Here is a 7,369-nt window from a genome sequence, read left to right on the forward strand (position 1 = left end):
TATTCCTACTAATGCTCCCCGGGAAGTCAGCTGATGATGGCCCAAGTACTTGGACCTCTGCCATCTATGTGGGAGACTCAGATGAAGTTCTTGTCTCTTGGCTATAACCAGCCCAAGCCCAGCTGTTGCAGCCATCTGAGGGACCAGAGGATGGGAGATCTTTTCCTCTCTCTGTGTCACTTTGCCTTTCCAATAAATAAATACATATATTTTTAAAGAGTTAGATAAAGACTGAAAAGCGAAGAGCAGCAGGACTCTAAGAGATCTTCATATTTAACTTAGTGACATTACTGGATGTTCCTGATGTCTGTTTCCCAGGCAGACACATAGACACATACAAAGTATTCTGTAGCGACCCGTAGTTTTTAAACTGATCTTTGGGAACTGATTACTCTCTGTCGGCATGGATAATGGGGAGATGGGTGTGAATGCTCCAGTGACAGGAAGTGCCGTGTTGTTGAGGAAAACCATGTCCTGTGAAATGGCTTCAGTTTGGCTCCACATCAAGAATGAAAGGGAAACAATCCCTGAGCATATTTCCTTCATTGCAGTGACTTACTGCTCATTGCGGATTGGCCTTTGGCTTTCACACTAAGAGGCAAGAAACACAGATTACGTTGAATTCTTTTGACTAAAGGAAATCGTGATATAAACTGCTGGTTTTACTAATTCTTTCATGCTTTAAAACTAATATAACATATTACTTTTTCCTACATTGAAAATATAGTGTATTAAAGTGTTTCTTCAGTTTTACAGAGACTACAGAAATAGCCAGGAAAAAGCCATTGTCAGTTTGCCACTATTTTTAACCTTGGACTGTATACTCAAAGTATCATAACTAGGTAATTCAGACACAGCAGAGCTGTCTTTCTGTGATTTTGAGTTCTGGGGATTTTCGGTGAAGTTAAAGTTTGTGGCAATTTTATTGTTTTACTGGGAAGTTCATCTGATTCATCTACACACAATTAAAAGCAAGGAGCCATTACAGGTGAAAGGTAACTTTCTACTATTTTTCATGAGCATTTTCAAGGCTAGATAAAGATTTGTTTTCTGACACTGTACAGTGACCAGTGCCAGGGCAAGAGAAAAGTGATCTCCCTCGGATTGTCTGCAGTCTGCACTTTGACTTCCTCCTCTTGGCCCAGTTTAGTCCAGACATTTCAACAGCTTGACTAAGCCTCATCACCATTTAGCTGCCAAATCCAGCAGCTGCCAACATCACTACTAGCTTTTTAAGTACACCTGTTGCCAGCACTATGTTTGAGTCAAGAAGGCTAGACCTTTTGGGTTTGCTCAAGTGGCTAGGATTTCTTTCAAAGGAGAATTATTTCTAATATTCCTTCTTCAAGAAAAGAAAAACATAACCTGTTCTGGGTAGCTTACGAAGGAACAACAGGTTTGATAATCAGTACTACCTCTTAATTTTTATTTTTAATTTGTGGGGCCAGTAAAGCTATATAAGTAACAGCTTATTAGTAAATTAGTAGAATTAGTAAAACCAGCAGTTTGTTTATATCACGATTTCCTTTAGTCAAAAGAATTCAACGTAATCTATGTTTCTTGCCTCTAAGTGTGAAAGCCAAAGGCCAATCCGCAATGAGCAGTAAGTCACTGCAATGAAGGAAATACGCTCAGTAACAAGGACTTGGTGTGAACCAGGAGGTTTTTAAGTGTAATAATCAAATATCATCCACAGCAGAGTTAGTCTGATAGTTAATGGTATATATTGCATGGTAATTAGGTTCTACATGCTAAGCTGTTCATAGATAAGACTGTAATGAACGCATATTACCAAGCACATCATCATTTCTGGAGCAAGCTCGTGAGGACGTGAACAAAAATGCAGTTAAAGCTGGCTCCCGCCATAGAGGATCTCTGGACCAGAAGCGTCTCTTTGGCCAGGGCTCTTCACTTTTCCATTGGCATCTGCTCCGGGCTAGGAGGCCAGGGGCTAGGAAGAACCTCTCCTGTCCACCACACAGATGATACAGTGATACAGAGAAAGTGCAGTGGATTTGGTGTGAAGTCTCCTCTACCACAGGAACACAGAGTTATCACTCAGCTGCAGTTTTGTAGTCCTGTAAGGTGAAGAGCTAGGACACAGTAGATTTTTTTTTTTTTTTGACAGGCAGAGTGGACAGTGAGAGAGAGAGAGACAGAGAGAAAGGTCTTCCTTTGCCGTTGGTTCACCCCCCCCCCCCCGCCCCATGGCATCTACGGCTGGTGTGCCGCACCGATCTGAAGCCAGGAGCCAGGTGCTTCTTCTGGTCTCCCATGTGGGTGCAGGGCCCCAAGCACTTGGGCCGTCCTCCACTGCATTCCCAGGCCACAGCAGAGAGCTGGACTGGAAGAGGAGCAACCAGGACAGAATCCGGCTCCCTAACCGGGACTAGAACCCGAGATGCTGGTGCCGCAGGCAGAGGATTAGCCAAGTGAGCCACGGCACCGGCCAGAGACAGTAGATTCTTTCCACACTTCAGGCACTACAGAACTACGACTAGTCTTCACAACCGGCACGGCTGCATGAGCTCATTTTGATTCACTTGCCTTTCGGTCAAACCTCACCTATGTCCGCAGTCTCAGGTTGGAATGGTCTTAACCCTGGGATACCTGGATATTCCTCCTGCCATGTGTCTCTGTGGATGACGCAAGTGACACTGTTCCAATTGGCGTGGTTTGGTGTGAAGTGACAAATGATCCAGTCCCAATGCCACCTTCACTGGTTTCATTCTCGCTTCTTTTCTTAACCCCACATTTAACGCCTCAGCAAATCTTGGTGGCCCCATCTTGGAAATATTATCTGGAACCTGTCCAGCTTCACCACCTCCGCTGTTAGTGTGCTGATCTAAGTTGTCCCTATATTTCACCTGAGTCAGCATAATATCTCCCAGCTTCTTGTTGCTCCTGCCCTGGGGCCTGGCCTCCCTCTGCGAGCAGCTGTCCTCTCCCATGGCAAATCAGGTTTGCTCACTCCCCCAGTGGCTATGCCATTCAGAATACATGAATACATTCTAAAGGTTATGGGGCTCTACATGTAACCCCTTCCCACACCCCACCCCTTCTTCTGACTGCACCAGCTACTCTCCCCCTGCTCGCTGGAATCTGGCTACCCTGGCCTCCGGGCTATTTCTCAATCATGCCCAGCCCACTTCCACTCCAGGGTCTTCTCATTTGCTCTTCTGTGCACCATGCTGTACTCTCAGAGAGCCACGTAGCTCATTTTCTCACGTCTTCAGGTCTCAAATGTCAGAGAGGCCCACCCAGACAAACATTGAAAACAGCACCCGCCTTCTCCGGTCTGCATGGCCTGCTCCAGCTATGACTCACCGCCCGACATGGTAGGTATTTATTAGCTTATTGTCTCCCTTCCCTGCGTCAAGGTAAGTTCTAAGAGGGCATGGGCCATGCGCCTTGGTGAACTGTTGTGTCCGCAGTCCTTAGAACCCTGCCTGGCACGTGGAGGAACACTTCTCCAGCCACTTGAATCAACAGCCAATGATTTTCTCCCTCTCAAAATAAACTCCACTAATCTGAACTCCCTCGCTTTAACGTTTTAAATGCTTGAGCTCTAATCTACTCATTCTTGGCGCTAGTCCCATTGGCAAGGCATTCAAACTCGTGAAAGGCTTCAGATGTACAGTAACCATTTAATGAGAGCTTTCTTAAGAGGCCAGGGTTTGTGATGCAGCACTTGGCTTCATCTCATTTAATTCTGTGGTCCGGGAGGCAGGCGATCGCTGGCTCATTTCTCCTCTTCCAGACAAAGCCACTAAGATTTGGAGTGATTAAATAATTTGCTGCTGGGTCACGAGAATCCAGGTAGAGCTGACTCCCTACCGCCTCCTTGCTGTCTCCTCCAGTAATTCACGTCCGGTTACCGAGGGAGTCAAGTGGCCGCATCCCCAGTGGTCCTTTTTGGCGATGTTATGTCTTCAGGTTCTCGGGGTGGGAGGCATTTGCACACATATACGAGTCTGTGACACATAAAACACATCTGTCCACACAAGTATACACCGACTAGATCCCGGATCTTACAGAAGGATCCTATGTATACCACATTTATACAGACACAGGATGTGTTTCTCTCCTCAGAGGTCCTCCGTGCCAACCGAAGGGCACGTGGTCGTCTACGCGGGCGCACCTGCTTTGACACAAGGTGTGCTCAGCTCTTCTCGGGAAAACACCTCTTTCCCTCACGGCCCCGCCATACCCCCAAGCGCAGAGGGGATCTGAGCCCCCTGGGCAAGACGATGGAGACCCCGCGATCCACACGAGAGGGGACGGGGTCACCGGCCCCAGACCCAGGGAAACGAGGCGGCCCCGGGCCCGCGCCCCTACCTCAGCGGGGAGCCGGCCCGGCGGGGCCTGGAGGGGCGCGGGGGCCCGGGTCCCACCCGCCCCAGGCGGCCGGCGCGGGGCGCGGGGCGCGGGGCGCGGGGCGCGGGGCGCGGGGCGCGGGGCGCGGGGCGCGGGGCGCGGGGCGCGGGGCGCGGGGCGCGGGGCGCGGGGCGCGGGGCGCGGGGCGCGGGGCGCGGGGCGCGGGCGGGGAGGGGCCGGCGGCCGCCCCGCCCCTCTCCTCGGGGATGCCGGGATGTTTACACTCCTGACAGCAGCGGCGGCGGCGGCGGAGCAGCGGGAGTCGCGCGAGGATGGGCCGCCGCTAGCCTCGCGCTCGGGACGCGCCTCGCCGTGCGCAGCGTGGGTGCCGGCGCCGGCAGCGTCCGCCGGGGCGGCGTGGCGGGAGGTGGCCGATCGGTTCGGGGCCTCGCAGCCACAGCCCCCGGCCCAGTGGGCCCCTGCGCGGCGGCGCCTGGCCGAGCCGCCCGCCCGCCCCGGGTGCCTCGCGGACGGGAGAACCAAAACCTCCCAACTTCCTGGTGAGTCGCTGTCGGCGTCTCGCGTGCCCGGGCCCGGCGGGGCGGCCCGCGGGAGCCCGCGGGCAGGGGGAGGTCGGCGCCGCGCGGGGCGGCCTCGGGAACCCTCGGCCGGGGGAGGTGGGGCGGGGCCGCCGCGCCGGGGTCGGGAGGGGGTTTCGGTCCTTCGGTGGGCAGCGGGTGGCCGGAACGCCTTGCCGGGCAGCGGCCGTGGCGGCTGCTGCAGGCCGCCGCGGTAACTAAGAAACTCCGCGGCCCCGGCGGCGGCGGCGGCGGCGGCAACAGGTCTCCGGTTTGGGGACCGGAGGAACTTGGGCGAAGTCCCGCCTCCACGGCGGCCGCCGATTGGCCGCGCCACGTATTTCTCGCTCGCGGATTGGCTCGCGCTATCTGTCAGGATTCGGCCGCGGCCGGGCTGCTTAGAAAATGAAGTTCGCTGAGGGAGGGTGGTGATGGGAGCGGGGCGGCCGCGGGCGGCTCGGACGGGACTTGAGGAGTGGCGGAGCGGGTGACAGAGTTGCTGGGGGAAGGAGCCTCGGCGAGACCCGGGGTTGGAAGATGTAGGAGACGGGGCGATTGAATGGTGTTGGGGGTGGAAGTTGAAGACAAAGTCCGAGAGACGGAGGGGAACCTGAGGGAGAAGTGGGAGACCGAGACGCCCACGTGGCCCCCGAAGGGCGCGCAGCCGAGAGGAAGCTGCGGTAGACAGATGCAGGGCGCCCTGGCAGCCTCTCCGTGCTGTGCGCCGTAGGCCTCGGCGGGCGGCTCGCGCCCTCGCCCCAACACGAGACCTGCACTTACTCACGGCGCGCGGGTCTGTGCGTCTGCCCTTGGCTGGGGCGAGAACCCGGAGGACAGTGGTTCGGCGACCGGTCTTCGGGGTGCCCGCCTTCGTAGAGCGTCCGGGGCGCGCCGCGATGGCCGTCATGCCCCGAGGGGCTGGCTGTGCCCCGGCGCGCACACAGCCCCCGCGGGCGGCCGCGCTGTGTCTTGTCAGGGGGATGCATCGCGGAGTCGAGTTCGGGGTGTGCGTGGCGCGGATCTGTGCTCGTCGGGACCCCAGGCTACTGCGGGCATGTTACGGTCCGAGAACGGCGCGGCGCTTGCACTTAAAAAGTTGACGTGTTTGGGACCCACGGGCAAACCCCGGAAAGCGGTGGCTAGCCGAACGGGCGATGCTCCGTGGCGGCTCTGGCTGGCTGGACCCGAGATCCCGGGCTGCAGCGCTTGGCGAAGGCCGGAGCCCTGGGGAGGGCTCGCGGAGGCTCCCCCGCCCGCCCCGGGGAGGTCCGGTCCGCAGCTTGCTTCACTCCTGAAACCGCAGCATCCTCTATTTGGTGCTGGCCGGGGTAGGGGAGAGACGGCGGAGTGAAAGGGTAGCCGGCGTGCGGGGAGGGTGCAGGAGGGCCGGGACGCCGCGGCCCCGGAACCTGCTGGGTCGCTTTCGGCCGCCAAGAGGTGGAGAGCCCCGCGGGACCCTCCCCGGCGTGCGGGCCGGAGATTCCGCTCCCCGGCGCGAGGCCCCGCCCTCCGGACGATTGACGGCCGCCGCGGCCAATGCGCGCCGAGGACACCGCGGCCCCCGGCGCGGGAGGGCGGTACTTCCTGTCCCGGCGCGGGGCGCGGGGAGCGCCAGTTACGGCCCCGAGGATGCGGGCGGAGGCTGACCCTAGAGGGGTGTGCACGGGACGTGGACATGGAGGGGCCTGCCTCTCTCGTCGTGGTCCAGCTGCACACCACCGCTCGGACTGAGACTTCTCAGTCGATAGGCAGCGGAGCCGGTCCGCACGCCCACGCCGGATCTGCTTGATTCCCTGAAGCCAAAACCCGGGAATGTCCGAATCCGCAGCGTTGGGCGTCTTCACGACTTCTTGGGCGTCGGTCCCCTGTTAAAAACCGTGCTTTACGAAGCGAAGTCTGTTTCCCAGCCGTTTTGTGCTCTGAGCTGCGAGGCGGGTTTCTGTGTCCAGATGGTACCCGCAGCACCCCCGGCACGCGTTTCCCTGGCTGCACAGTTTCAGGAGTTCGTTTGCAGCCCAGGGAAACTGCGCCGACCCCGAGGATGCGGTGGCCGCGACCGGGGAGGGGGCCTGCGGGTTCCGGAGGCAGCAGAGCTCAGCCTGCCCTTTGCTGGTCCAGAGCCGCCGCGCGGGCCGTGAGGACGGCGGCCAGCTCCTGGGCGCAGTGGGCGCCCCGCAGCTCCGCGGGGCCACACGGTTAGGGGTTCTGGTCTTCTCAGCTGTCCAGTGCGCTTACTGAGATGCAGGCTTCTCCTGCTTCACTAAACGTGTGGTAGCAGATATGAGAGCCTTTTACAGCTTTTCTAGAACCAAGCACTGTTTTCTAGGAATTGCCTGAAGTTCGGAAGCGTGTCTCCACAGAATTGTGAATGTAGCCCTCACTCGGGGCATCTGGAGAGAAAGTTGCTTCATGCAGTTTTGGAAAAAGTTGGCTTAAGTAGCTAATACACTCCAAAATTCCTTTCAGGTTTGGGT

General features: G+C 57.2%; 1 protein-coding gene across 2 annotated transcripts in view; it reads left to right on the forward strand.

Moving 5' to 3' along the window:
- The first annotated feature begins 4,741 nt into the window (after window positions 1–4,741).
- The window catches only part of NEK7 (NIMA related kinase 7), a 148,372-nt gene continuing 145,744 nt past the window's right edge, over window positions 4,742–7,369 (forward strand). For both annotated transcript variants that reach the window (XM_051821072.2, XM_070055072.1), the window contains exon 1: window positions 4,742–4,877. The gene's annotated coding sequence lies outside the window, so the exon portion shown is untranslated. The remainder of the gene's footprint in view (window positions 4,878–7,369) is intronic.

The sequence above is a fragment of the Oryctolagus cuniculus genome, chromosome 13, assembly GCF_964237555.1.
Source record: "Oryctolagus cuniculus chromosome 13, mOryCun1.1, whole genome shotgun sequence".
NCBI classification, from domain to species: Eukaryota; Metazoa; Chordata; class Mammalia; order Lagomorpha; family Leporidae; genus Oryctolagus; species Oryctolagus cuniculus.